The sequence below is a fragment of the Triturus cristatus genome, chromosome 6 (genome assembly GCF_964204655.1).
Source record: "Triturus cristatus chromosome 6, aTriCri1.1, whole genome shotgun sequence".
NCBI classification, from domain to species: Eukaryota; Metazoa; Chordata; class Amphibia; order Caudata; family Salamandridae; genus Triturus; species Triturus cristatus.
In genome coordinates, this window is record NC_140589.1 from 740,209,625 (window position 1) to 740,223,810 (window position 14,186).

The 14,186-nt window shown below is 47.4% G+C and overlaps 1 pseudogene; it reads right to left on the reverse strand.

Annotated features, from left to right (window-relative positions):
- Positions 1-3,398: 3,398 nt before the first annotated feature.
- On the reverse strand, positions 3,399-4,614 carry LOC146817801 (UAP56-interacting factor pseudogene; annotated as a pseudogene).
- Between the last annotated feature and the right edge of the window lie 9,572 nt (positions 4,615-14,186).

Below are 14,186 nucleotides of genomic sequence, written 5' to 3' on the forward strand. Positions count from 1 at the left end.
CCTGTGTTCTCTTTCCGAACACAGGCTCCCATTGAAGTCAATGGGAGTCCGACCGAATCATAGCCAGAAGCATCCGGATGCATCCAAATCGCTTGGTCAGACTCCCCCGATCAGAGTCGTTCCGAAAGCATTACGGAACCGATTCGGTCAGAATACTTTCCGGACGAGATAGTAATCGACCCATTAGAAGAGACGAAATATCACACTTGGTGGGAAGGGTTATCTAAGTAAATCTTCAATAAGAGTTCTGCTGTATTCAGAGCAGCATTTTGCATTGTATACCATCCAGGAAGCCATCCCACCACATCACAACTTCTGCAGATCCTGCAAGTTGATGGCCTTGTTCACGTTAAACACCTTCTCCACTACTTGTGTAAGCTATATGACTACTTTAGTAAGACTTTGAGGTTATTTTAATTACTTTACTTTTCTTTGGTTTTATCATTTCAATGATGTCATTTATCTTCTCAGTGTAAAAGTTTGCATGACATCATCACCTCCTGTGATGTCATCAAATATGTTAATTGGTCCTCACTCGTAAGAATTTTCTAAATCTGAGAGACAGTTGATAGGGTCCTGGTTCCCCAGTGAAGGATGGGATAGTCAGTATTTTCAGTCTTGTGGGGCACACAGCCTCTCTCAATGGCTGAGTTAAAGAATTTCCCAGTGCAGAGCCAGCCTGCACCACCCCCACAGGAGCAATTGCCTCCGCACCAGGAAATATTTTGCCTGATTCATAAGAAACGTAAGGCTTCAGAGTGCCCACAACACTCTCTGTAGACACTGCCAAATATCCATGGAGTAGGGGAAGAAATTGTAAGCAATCAAGGGGGAGGGGGTCTACATATGCAATGGAATTATGTTGGCTTGGTATGTTATCCATCATGAAAATATGTGCTTGGCTTTCAGATATTACAGCATTTGCTTTGGGCACATTCTTATGCAATAGCACAAACTAATTTCTGCCACTGCATTCTGTAATACAGTGGGTATAAGGATAATAGTGAGACCTCAAGTACCACCAGGGGTTGTATGACGATACAAAGCATTCCGTTGCAACACATGCCTTTACTACGCAAGTGTTACAACACGAATGCCATTACCACGCATTACCTTTAGCACGAATAGGCCTTTGCCAACGTATACCTTTACAACAAATTTTGTTGTAAAAGCATGAATGATAAGGGCATATTTGTGGTAAAGGTTTTCCATGACAACCTGCCCGAGTCCTAAAACTGGTCCCTTGCGCCCGCACCTTCGGCCCTCAGTCCTTAAAAAAAAAAAATACCCCTCCCCTGTAACCCTGCGCAAACCCTGACCTCCAACCCTTCTAACAAATACCCCACCCCTAAGCTCTAGAAATGGACCTCCGCATGACCTCCTGGCCCTCAGCTCTTCTAGAAATGACCCCTCCCCTGAGCCCAAGAAATGGACCCCTGTTTGACCCCCACCCCAGCCCCCAGCTCTTCTACAAACTACCCCTCCCCTGCCCTGAGTCCTTAAAGGAGACCCCTACGCAACTCCCCTGTCTAAAAATGTTTTAATTGACTTAGTAAACATATTATTATAAATAAATAGTAAAAACAACTTAATTTAAAATTCTCTTTACCTCTCCACTACTTCGCCTCACCAGTTCTTATAAGACGTGCGCACGTCATAAGGAGGAAGCGTAAGGGCCTCCTTGTTTCCTCAAATGGTGCCAATAGTCTCCACCACCCTCACCACAAAAATACCTTTACCACACATTACTTTACAACGTAATTCGTTGCAAAGGCATGCGTGGTAAAGGCTATGATGAGTGGTAACGGTGCACACCCTTACCACACATCTACCTTTACCACACATACTGTTACAACATAATTCATTGTAAAGGCATGCGTGGTAAAGGCTATGCATGGAAACAGCTGCATTGTAATGTCTGTTTCCCACCACCAGCTCCCAACTGTTCTTTTTAACTTTCACAGTTTTAAGTCTAGAACAAGTGTGCAAAGCAGATAGTAGGCTTAAGGCTTAAGAAGAATGAGTTCCACTACAACTATAAAACATACCTTTACTATGCCTTGGCTAGGCCTAGGGATAACAGTAATCAGAAATACATTTCTCCAACAAGCTATTATTACTTTCAAACTGAACAGAGAACCCTAACTTTACTTAGATGAATGCTCCCTTGCTTGACAACTGTGAATATGTGTGCCAAGGTATTTTGGCCAAGGCAAAGTGGACAAAGTGGTTGGGATCTTGAGTGATTGGGACTCTAATTAGCAGCAGCTCCATTAATCTCAACTCTGAATGCTCTTAGATCATCAACTCTGTCCAGCACAGATTGGATTTGAGCCTATTTGTCGCCATCAAAGTAGCAAGTGAGTCCAAAGGCGACACCATGGATTGATCTACTGTCTCTGCTTTATTGAGGAGTGGGCTAAAATGTGGATGGCTTTGTTCTACTACAGTCTATGCCCAAAAATTAGTTATGTATAGTGTACATTTTACTTTAATAAAATAGTTAAAGAAAACTGATCACAGAGTCCACAAAATAGACTAGAACTAGAACAAATGCTACATAATCTAATTTTAAGGTACCTGGGGGGAGGAGGTTGCTTCTAGAAACCTGCTCACCCATAGAAAGACAGTGGGCACTGGCGAATACTCTTGAAGGTTATGAACAAATTCAACATGTCTAGTTCTGCGATGCAGCTTACGTCCATGTCCATATTGAAATGTTTCACCATAGGTGCCTATACCGAATCCATCGCTACGGTCCAAAAATGTAGTATGTTAGAAGATTGATCATTTCCAAACAGCATTTTAGCAAGGGATGGACCCATTTCTTAAATACTTTACCTATTTACAGATAGTTGGTTATTACATCAAAATCAAACTCACTTTCTTCTGAAGAAGGGAACACAGAGCTGAGAGGATGGTTCAACAATTTGAACGCTCATTTCTATAGCATGTGGTGATCAACAGGTCTTGTGTTCAATTCCTGGCAAGACAACGCAGCCTACAATCCTTTTGAAAGGTCAATAACGGAGCACCTATATTGGGCTATAAAAATAGTTTCTAATTTCCAGTGACCAGAAGTCCAGTTCACCCCAGATATGAGATAAAGGACAGTTGGGACTGTGTCAAGTATATTTCTTCCTACAACAGTCGGCACCACAAGATTGATCGTACAAAGTCTTTTGAGAAGATACCTGTCTGAAATCCATTAGCTTTAGCTGAGCGCTTACACTCAACACCCACTCACTCACCAAACATGCCACAGAGCTCTGGACCTGCTGCACGACAATGCATTATGGTGCGCTTTTAATAAAAATTTAATTTTCTGAACAAATTGCACTGATGCTACATGATTTATTTTTGCAGCGTACCCCCCTACCCCCACCCCCATCCTCCCAATATTCCCTTTCAAGGTGGCTCTCAATATTTTCAACAATCCAAGAGTAAAAACAATTAGAAAAAAAATGTTCCGTGTGCACCTTTACAGAAAATTGCTTGTGCGGGGCTCGTGTTTAGGTTAGCCCGCCGTACCCTCTGGGTGTGGCGCTCTGGTCAACAATTCAAAAAACAAAGATTGGTAAAGTCTGTATGATCCCAATCTTCTGGCATCCTCAGCTCCTTCTCAGGACCCCCCCAAAAAAGAAAAAAAGGCAAAAAATGATGCTATCCCACAGTGACAAATCTGGTTCCTTTGCTTGGACTCAAGGTAATTCTTTGCTCTTTCAGGATTCGGAACCGTTCGTTCAACGTTATTCCAGTCTGTTTGCCTATGCTGTTGATGTCAAACTGTAATGCTACTCCTTTGGGAGCTTTCTGTTGCGATGGGTCGTTTATTAAAAACGGAGGCAGAATAGGACGGGATAATCGCGGTGCTGAATTAATTGTTAGTTCAAGGGCTGCTGGGTTCTCTATAGACACAGTCAAGATTCCTTCACTCGTTGAGGACGTCCGCCATGGACAAGTTCTTAAGTCTGACGGCTGGTCTAAATGTAGATCTGTTTCCAAGTAGGTCTGCACCTCCAGGCCCCTTCTGGTAAGGAAAGTTGCTTGACGATTTTCCCTCTGTTCTTCTAATTTATACCCATTATAGGACATAGTTGATCCACTGTATGACATAGCGGATGATAAATTGTCCCTCCTCGGCAACGGCCACTGCAGACCTGTTAGGGGTTTCCTCCACTCTGGTGACATCGGAGGGGTAATACTCCTTTTGTACATCGGACGCTGCAAGCTTCTCTCGCTGAGAGGCAGGCGGCTGACAGGACTGACTCCTTCCCGAAAGTTTGATGCCTTCCAGGCTGCCAGGCCGGTCTTTACTCTATAAGGGCGCCGCCTTCCAGGCATTATACGCCATCTGGAACCATAGCGACCCCGGCCATAACCTTTCTGTTGCTGGAAACCCCACCTGCTCCCTCCTGGCCTGAAATGCCCATTTGTATATGGGTAGTATCTGCTAGTCAGCCTGCGTTGCTGCGCCCTGTTCATTCGAATAATATCATCTAGAGACATGTCGATCTTGTCCAGCACCTCTCCGCCCTCGGTGCCGTTCATCTCGACGTCCCCGGAGCCCATGCCGCTCATGGCTGCTTGGCCGACAGCCCCCGCCACGACAATGCCCTGGACGTACATTCATGGAAAACTAGCTTAACCCAGTTTCGGCACCTGATATAACCACAGCCATCAACCTGGCTACAAGATCGCCAGGCAAGACAGATTTCACAAGCCCGGAGGCGTAATCACCATCATCCACAATAACACCTTCAGCTGCGTCACTTCCATGCACATAGCATCCTCCAACATGGACCAGCTGTTGTTAAAGCTCCACGTCACAGACAACTTCACCCTAATTGGCACTCTCATATATAGACCACCGGAAAGGTGCACCAACTTCACCAACACCATCAGAAACCTAGGTGCACCACTCGCCCTCTGCGCTAGTAAATACACTCTACTCAGAGACCCAAACTTCCATCTTGGTGACCCTGCCAACCCCAGCTCAAAAGCACTCATCAAAGACATTGGAAGCCTGGGCTTTACTCAATGAGAAAAGGGACCTACCCACATCACCAGACACCTCCAGGACCCTATTTTCATCACCTTCAACAACAAGCCCACACCAGTTTCCTGGGCAGAATACTTGTCAAGGTCAGCATAACCTTCCCCGTCCAGTTCATATGCACCTCCCCCAGACCAGCCCCCCCAAACTGGAACAGCATCACTGGCCCCGACTAGAGCACCAGTCTCAACACCCACCGACCCAAACACATCAGCAGCCCCCCAAAGCCATCCCGAATCTCAACACCTGTGCCAACTTCCTGAAACCCTCAAGCATAGCAAAACATAAGATCTGGACCCATTGGTACATGGAGGAACTCAGATTGATGAAATGCCACAGCAAACAACAGGAGCGCAAATGTGGAATGAGCCAGGACAATAGAGACAGGAGCACATTTAAATCTGCCCTGAGATGCTAGAATCAAATGATATGGACCACAAAATGTGCCGCGCTGGCAGACCGCATTGAAGCCAGCACCAACAGCAGCAAACAAATCTTTGCAATTGTGAGGGATTTCACATCACCAGCAGCCAACTGCAACTAGATCACTCTCATCTCCGCAACAATCTCTCTCAACAAAATCACCGCCATTTACAGCAACTTCAACACACAACTGGACCTGATAGTTCTCACCAAACATCTCCCCAGATGGCCCATTATCACCCCAGAAGAAACCACTGGCGCCATGAAATCAATCCGCTCAGAGGCCCCATCAGACCCATGTGCTCAACAAGTCTACTCCAGAGGACTGCAACCTATCAGTACCATGCTGGCACCCATTCTGAATAGCTCCGCCTCGTCTGTGACTTTCCCAGATGCTTGGAACTCGCAACTGTCCTCCTATTGCTGAAGAAACTGTCTGGTGAATGTTCAACGCTCACCAACTACAGACTGATCTCCCTGCCACCATTCTTGCCCTATGTCCGAAAGAAAATTATCAACAGATGCCTCACTCAATACCTCAATGACCATCAACTCAGCGACACTACTCTGGTTTCAGCATTAACCACTGCACAGAAACTGCCCCCATTGCCATCACAGATGAAATCTCCATATATCTGGACAGAGGAGACAATAGGCTTTCAGCCTCTTGGACCTTCACGGCGTTTGACAAGCTCTTCCACCCCATCCTCATCCAACACCTACATGAGTTTGCAATTGAAGGATACTCACACTGAACATCTGCTCTCATGACATCAATGTCCTCTGCTACGCCAATGACACACAACTCATGCTCTCCTTCACAGACAATTCGCCCAGTAACTGGATATAAATTTCAATACCTGCATTACTTAAAGCACCCACTAGACGAAGACCAAGGGCCTGATTCACAAAAGTAAAGTTAAACTAAAAGTCTAACTTTAGATCAAAAGTCTAACTTTATAACTTTTAGGTATCTACAAACGGACTTACGAGTAGTATCTTCACAAGTGTGGAGCTTCCACACTTGGGGCAGAATCCCTGCATTTGGGGTGGAGTAACTGTAATTTCATACACCTGCAGACAATTACTGTCCCCTGAAACCCAGGCACTAAAAAAACACATAAAAGCAGCACACTTTCAAGGCTCTGATTTTTGCCCACCCACATTTCACCTGCTTGTATTACTCTTTGCTTTGCCATCAGCATGTTACATGTGAGAAGCATCTGTAGTGAGGGACTATAAAAAACTGCCTATTTACCTCCATGCCTCAGCAGTGCAACGCAGAAGGCAGCCCCGCAGCAGCAGTTGGCTACTTTAGTCAGTGTGTTTGGAGTGGATGTCTGGACCACCACAGAGGGTTAAAAGAAATGGCAGGATGAAAAGAGGTGGGTGAAGGAGAGTTCAGCAGGCTAGAGGTGGCCTGGTGGACAAAATGGTACCAGCCTCCATCTCACCCACTTGAAAAAGTCCTCTACTCCATGCACACCCACCTGCTGCATAGGCTGCCTGTGAATGATGGCCTTAATATGGTGCCAGTTAATATGTGATCATTTAAACAATGACTTACAATGATAAATGTGTATGATACACTGCAAATGTGACTACTGTAGTCACTTGAAGTTTGTGTAAATTTTCATGGTGAGGTGGACTCATATGTGTCTCATTTTGTCTATTGCACTACAAGTCCCTGAATCATTTGTGATGGAAATGGTAACTATCAGTTTCTCATTCACAAACAGTGGCCCATCTCTGCTGGTGAATTCATTTTTTACTGGTATATGGCACTAGAAAATATGTCTGATTGAGTAACAGTTGTCTTGTAAATGCAATTGATTAAATCTGTAAAAAGTTGTACATAATCATCATTTGTTGGTATTGTCTGTTGACTTCTTTTTATTACCACATACAGCCAGAAAAGATTCAACCACTGAATCAAAGGTCCCTGCACTTGCAGGGAGGCAACTTCATGGGGTACATCAACCCATAACACCAGCAAAAAGATGCCAGAAGTCGTCCCATTTACTAAATTGTGATCAGACAACCCATAGATATTTTACATGGAATCGAGCAATAGTCAAACATGTGAACTGAACTAGGATATGTTGTTCATTAAGTTTCAACTAGAACGTAGACTAAATACACTTGAATTGTTTTAAGCCCTGTGATGTTGGCTAAAAAACCACATACTACAACGATCTGGGCTCGACGTGCGGCTGTGACATATGGTCGGGCACTACACACTGGGCATATAGTAGACCCTGGTAAGTACACCTATTAATTACTTTATAACAGGATCATAGTCTTAAATATTGGCTGATATGTCAGCAGAATGTGGTATGTGTCCAATATACCTGTTGTCACTTATCACCATATGCTCAGATATGGCTCATAATAGTATTTTACTTCACAACATGTTGGCTAATGAAAAGATGACTACATTTTTTTTTAAATAAAAACAGTATGTACCAAATTGCTTATATTGTCTCATCTAAAGAAGAGTAGCCAAAACTCGGTTGAAAGTCTATTCCTATGACATATGCATATAAAACGATTCACATCATCCTTTGTGTTGAAATATGGATACGTGTTGTACATTACAGCTACTGCCAGGACTTCCTCAACTATCCAAAGTACACCATCTAGGGATTTAGGAGACATTCTGGCTGCAGCAGTCAACCCCACTACTATTCATCCATCCATCAGGGAAGTGTGCCATATAATGTCGTAAACTCCCAAGTATTGCACTATAACCAAATCCTTTTGAAAGGATATTAGCAGATATGCCACTGTTTTGTAGCATCTGAAGTTGGTGTGTGATATGTTTCCAACATAATCAGTGATGTCTGTGCTAATTTTGCATGTCCACATATAGTTCATGCTGAACATTAATTACGGTGTCACATCCTTCTGAAGTAGCTGGATTGAGGACACATCCTCCGCCATACACTCAATGGCCAGGCTCAGCAGCTGACATCAAGGGGGACCTCAATACCACATAGAGCTTTGGCTGGAGCTGGTGAGTTTGAATTTGTATTGCACATCTGCATTGAACACCTCAGTGCTACAGTGTGAACTGTCATGTGTCGGTTTACACAAACCAGGTCACATGTGAAAAATACGATAGATGTAAAGAATATTTGACCCGACCCTTGTGTTGTAGCACATGATGTACAATGGAAAATATTTATCATATTGCAGCCTTTGTCTTTCAGGTGCTGAGGGCAATGACTCACTTGATGAAGCGGAACCATCCACCAGTGGAAGGTGTCAGGCAATCCAAGGCGAGAATCCGATTCTCCTCCAAGCAGCTATGTCAGTGGCCAGCAATGCTCAAGAAGAGGAGGATGAGGAGAAAGAAGATGAGGATGAAAAAAAGAAGATCAGGTGCTGATTGTGGAGGAGGACCTGAATTATCAATAGTGCTTTGTTGCCCACTGAGCAAAACTCTGAAGCCTACATCAGGTTCAGTCAGGATTGAGCCTCCCACTTTAGCTCTTAGTAGCCCTTTAGCAGCAGTCAGCCAACCAGCCACAGCATTCAGCTATCCCAACACAACCATCAACTCCCCACAGCCCTCACAAGGTAGACATGTTAATTCTTCTACTACACTCCTCCCATGGCAGTGTATCCTAGGCCTTCTCTCAAGCATCTGAGGGACCTAAAACACCTGTTGATGAGCAGGTACCCCATAGGGCCTAATCTCCTCCCCACAGCCTCCCACATGCCACCCCTCTCTCTGCTGGCAGTCACGATGGCCGTATCAGGGCCATCCCATGGGGAGGCTGCTGGCTGATAGCCATGGTGGGCAGTAGGAGGATCATTGTTTTCCAATAATAGGCTGATGTGAGGCAGGACATTCATGCCATAGGGCCACTTTTTCTGACATTTTAGACTCACTTCAAAAAATCCCTTGGATGATTGACAGATAGACCCGTATCTTGGACAGAATTGATAAATCTTGCCAAGACATTTCATGGAGGCAAACAGCAATCTATAAGGAAGAGAGTGCAAGACACCATGCCTTGGCCATGAAGATGACGGAATGCATGTTAATTCTGTTTCAAAGTCTTCCTTCGGGGTCAACACATGGTGGGGAGCCAGCACAGTTACCTGCAGCACACCCCACCCAGCCACCTGTACCACAACCTACACAGGTACCACCTGTGCATACACAGGCACCACTCCCCTGCACAGTTACATCCTCCCTGCTCAGTCAATCCCCCACTTGCACAGAAGCCCTCACAACCTGTACAGGCACCTCCCCCACCTGTGCAGGTAACCATACCCACTGTACAGGCACCTCTCTCATCTGTACAGGTACCCTCACCCCTGTACAGGCACCTCCCACACCTGTACAGGCACCATCACCCATGGTACATGCACACCCACTAGCTGTACAGACACCCTCGTCCCCTGTACAGGCCCACCCACCATCTGTACAAGCAGATGCACCACACTCACCTACACATCAGCACCAATACAGTAAAAAAAATTACTCACAGAGAACCTCACCACAATTGCAAAGTTGCAAGAAAGATCCTGATGATCACTGTAAAATACGAATACCCCCAGTATATGTATATTTTTCACATGTCAAAACTGAGTTGCATAATAATTAATGATGGTGAATTGGTTTCTCTGGTTGTAAGCTATATATGTGATGATAAATGTGTGTGAGTAAGACATGTAGATTTGGAGGACCATCTGTGTAACAAGGTATCATCTACTGATGTTGACATACACACTTTGAATCCAGCATATATAAGGAACAACAGAAAACAGAGATGGTGTTCAAGAAAAATATTTAGAGTTTAGAAAATAAATTAACTAATTAAACTGACCTTTGGAAAGAGAGAAAGGAAATCAAATAAAATCTTCAGGCGGAATGGGCAAGGAAACTTGAATTGGTTTGGGCCAAATAAATAAAACATGCCTTGAAGCGTCAAGGGAATCAGTCTATGTACAAGAGGAAAACGAAAAGCCCACAGTCCAAATATAGTACAGTCACTGGTCATGCTCAATATCCTCTTTCTCCACAATGTGGAGGTTGTCTGCTCATGTGGACTCTTCATGGCTGGCCGATGCAAAACCAGACACCCCACGGCAGTAGGAAACATGAGGGGTACAAGGGGTAGCAGGGGAAATAGCGAGGGAAGACGTAATGGGAGACACAACTACAGTGGTCTGGGTGGGTCATTGGACCACAGGAATAATCACATGTTTGGGTAGAACATGAGGGGTGTGGGATATTGAGGGCAGATGTCTCCCTCAGATCTTCCGAGCATGCACTTGGAGGGGGACTAGTGGAAAAGTGTGCACTTGAACGACCCAATGGAATGGATGCCACAAGAGTTAGGGAGGGGTCAATGGCAGGCCCAGATGTTGATGGGGCCTATCGTGGGGACATCACTCATCGCTTCAAGCTAAGTTTTTGTGTGTCAAGGGGAGAGCCACATTCCTCCTCGCCCTGGCTGGAGATTTCCTTATCAATGTCCCACCTTCAGCCTCTTTAGCCTACACTCGGGCTGTTGCTGTAGATGTTAAAGGCTCCATTTGGGTGGGCGCACTACCCCTGCCTGATGGCTTGTGCCCCTCCTCCTCACTTGTGGTATCCAGAGGATGTGCCTGTCGATGAGTCAAGGATCTCCTGCTCTGTCCCTGGCCCTGTAGGGATGGTCCTTGGCCAGCCTGGTCCACTGAAATAGAAGGCAAACAATGATGTACCCAGAGTACAATTCATAATAAGACAAGAGGCTACGTAAAGCAAATGCTCACTTTGTACTTCTTTGATCTCACTAACCAATTATATGTTTCTTGGACCTAAAAGTATGTGTACTATCACTGAAATGTTCAGAAATTACTCACACAATAACATCTTTCTCAATTTAGATCAGTAAACTCTTCAGTATGTACTAACTCTCACCTTCAGCATTAGTGGAACGTGAATTTCCTGACAGTAAAACAAAGTTATCTTCCAGTGTAACAGTCTAGAAAAGTGGTTCCAGAATGATCCTGTAATATGCAGCCTCAACAGTAAGTACTTAAGTATGTAAACAATGTTTAATGTATGATTAATTAAAATCTTCACAATAATATTACAAAACGTGAGGAGGATTTTCAGTGCATCGCATTAACAAGAAAGCAAATCAAGAGGAGGAGCCTAGCGCGCATCCAAGATGGTCGCGTGAGCACAGGGCTCCCCGGACCCTTTCTGCTCCTCGGAATATATCCTGAGACTATCCTGATTTGGTTTATGGAATCTGGGAGATGAAGACCAGCTGATCTTATATCTCTTTTTAAAACTCTAATCGGACCTGGGAATCCTGAGTTGTCGTCGTCGGAACTTTTGGGACCCACCCGACGGAGGTGGCCGGGGTGAAGGTGACCCGTGGGGCCGGGCTGCAATTGAACAACAGCGGCCTCAGCGCGGTGCCAGTTGCCGATTCAGCACTTTCGGTTTCGGTTTTGGCCTTCAGGAGATCAGCTGGCGTGCGTGCTCAAGGTGGCGAGGTGCCTCCTGGGCCTCTGCCCGAGGCTTGCTTCCCTCTGCTACTGGTGGGCCTGACGCCTCCGACCCCTACACCGACAGTTTGTGGTCCTTTTGCTGGCGCCCGCACACCTCTTGATCGGAGGTCCCATTGAGAGACTGCGCTCACATGGCGGGCAAAGGGGGTCCGGAGGGGCGCAAGACCAAGGCTTCTCTGCGCGGGGGGCCGGTCCAGAGCAACAACATGGACCGCTACACCCAGGGCAGGGGGTCCCCTGGCGCTGCTGGCCTCTCCCCGGATGCTGCAGGGGGAGGCACGACCGTCTCTGCGGAACCTTCCCTGCAGGACATTATGGGCGCCATCGAGGGCATCAGGGAAACCATCGCGACGCAATATGAGGCCCTGGCCCGTAAGATCGACACTGTCGCGATCGATGTCACCCTGATTCGGGCCGACCTCTCCAAAACTAACGAGAGGGTCCAGGCCCTTGATGCACGGACCTCCACCCTGGGTGCGGAGGTGTCGGATCTGCGGGCCGCGCTTGGGGACATTAGAGTGGTCAACGACCATATGGCCCGGCGGCTTGAGGACTTCGAGGGACGGGCCCGACGCAACAACATCCGCATCATTGGTGTACCGGAGTCCTCCGACAGCCGCCCGGTGGACCTCGTGGTCGAGGAACTTATCATGCAACAGCTGTCCCCGGCTGGCCTAAGCAAATTCTTCGCCGTGGAGCGGGCCCATCGAGTGCCGGGCGGCCGGCCGCGGCCGGGGGCCCCCCCGAGGCCTATCGTGGCTAAACTGTTCCACTACAGGGACCGCGACGCTATTCTGCAGGCTTCACGGACCCGTGGCCCGGTCCGCTACGAGAACTCGACCATCAATTTTTATCCGGACTTCACACAACTGGTCCAGAAACAGCGGATGGGATTCCAAGGGGTGAAGCGCCGTCTCCGCGAGCTAGGCCTGAAGTATTCGATGATCTACCCGGCGAAACTACGAGTGGAGCATGGAGAGCGGACAGCCTTTTTTGACTCTCCTGTGGCCGCAAGTGACTGGCTGGACTCGCTGCCGGACGGGGGTGGCCGGCCCGGGCCCTCTGGGGGCACCGCAGGTGACGGGTCCCCTTAGACTGACATTTGGTCCTTGCTTTTGCGGTTTTGCACTGTACAGTTGGGTCTTACTCTTTTGCATACTGTGTCTTACCAGGACCCGTGAGGGGTGCGGGCGGGTTCGGGTCCCTTTCCTCCTCCGGGGTCTTTTTGTAGAATGGGGTTAGTGGGGCGACAGGCACACTGCAAGTTGGGGGGGGTCTTTGGCCCGCAGGGGTGCAGGGTGGGGGGAGTTGGACTTGGGGTGGGGTTGGGGGGGAAGAGGGGTTGTTTTGTTGTGTGTTTTTTGTTTACAGGGCGAGGTATTGATTTTTGTCCATATTTGGGAACTGTGCGGCGGGCTGGGGGCCTCTTGATCTATTGGAGGGGATGGGGGGAGACGGGTTGAGGCTTATGTCATGGAACGTCAATGGGTTGGGGGACCGTATTAAGCGGGGTGTTGTACTGCAATATTTGCGTCGTTTGACTCCTGATGTGGTGTTTCTCCAGGAGACGCATTTGGTCGGCAATGTCTGCCATGCGATGAACAGGGGGGGATACCGCCTCGTAGCCCATTCTGGTTTCACAACTGGCTCCAGGGGGGTGGGCATTCTCCTGCGAACCTCCCTTCCGGTGGAGATCACGAGGATAGTCTCGGATGACAGAGGGCGCTATGTGTGTTTGATTGGGAGGTGGGAGGGGCAGCCCCTTACCCTGGTTTCAGTCTACGTCCCCCCGGGCCTCCAGAACTCCACCTTTATTGACTTGGGTCGAATGCTGCTTGACCTTCCGGACGGCCTCCTGCTCATGGGCGGGGACTTTAATTCTGTGGTTTCGGGTGAACTGGATCGTCACCCACCAAGGACCCTCCCCGCTGCCCAGTCATGGCTGGGTGGGATGTTGGAGACCTTCGGCTTGGTGGATAGTTGGAGACTAATGCATCCGACCCAGTGTCAGTTCACCTTTCATTCGGGGGCGCATGGGAGTCTCTCCAGGTTAGACTACTTCCTTATGCCCGCGGCGCAGACTGGTAGGATTCGAGAGGTCAGACACCTGGCGCGTGGTATCTCCGACCATTCTCCGCTGTGGCTTCTCTTTGACACCGGGTCGCGGTCCGCAGGGCGGATA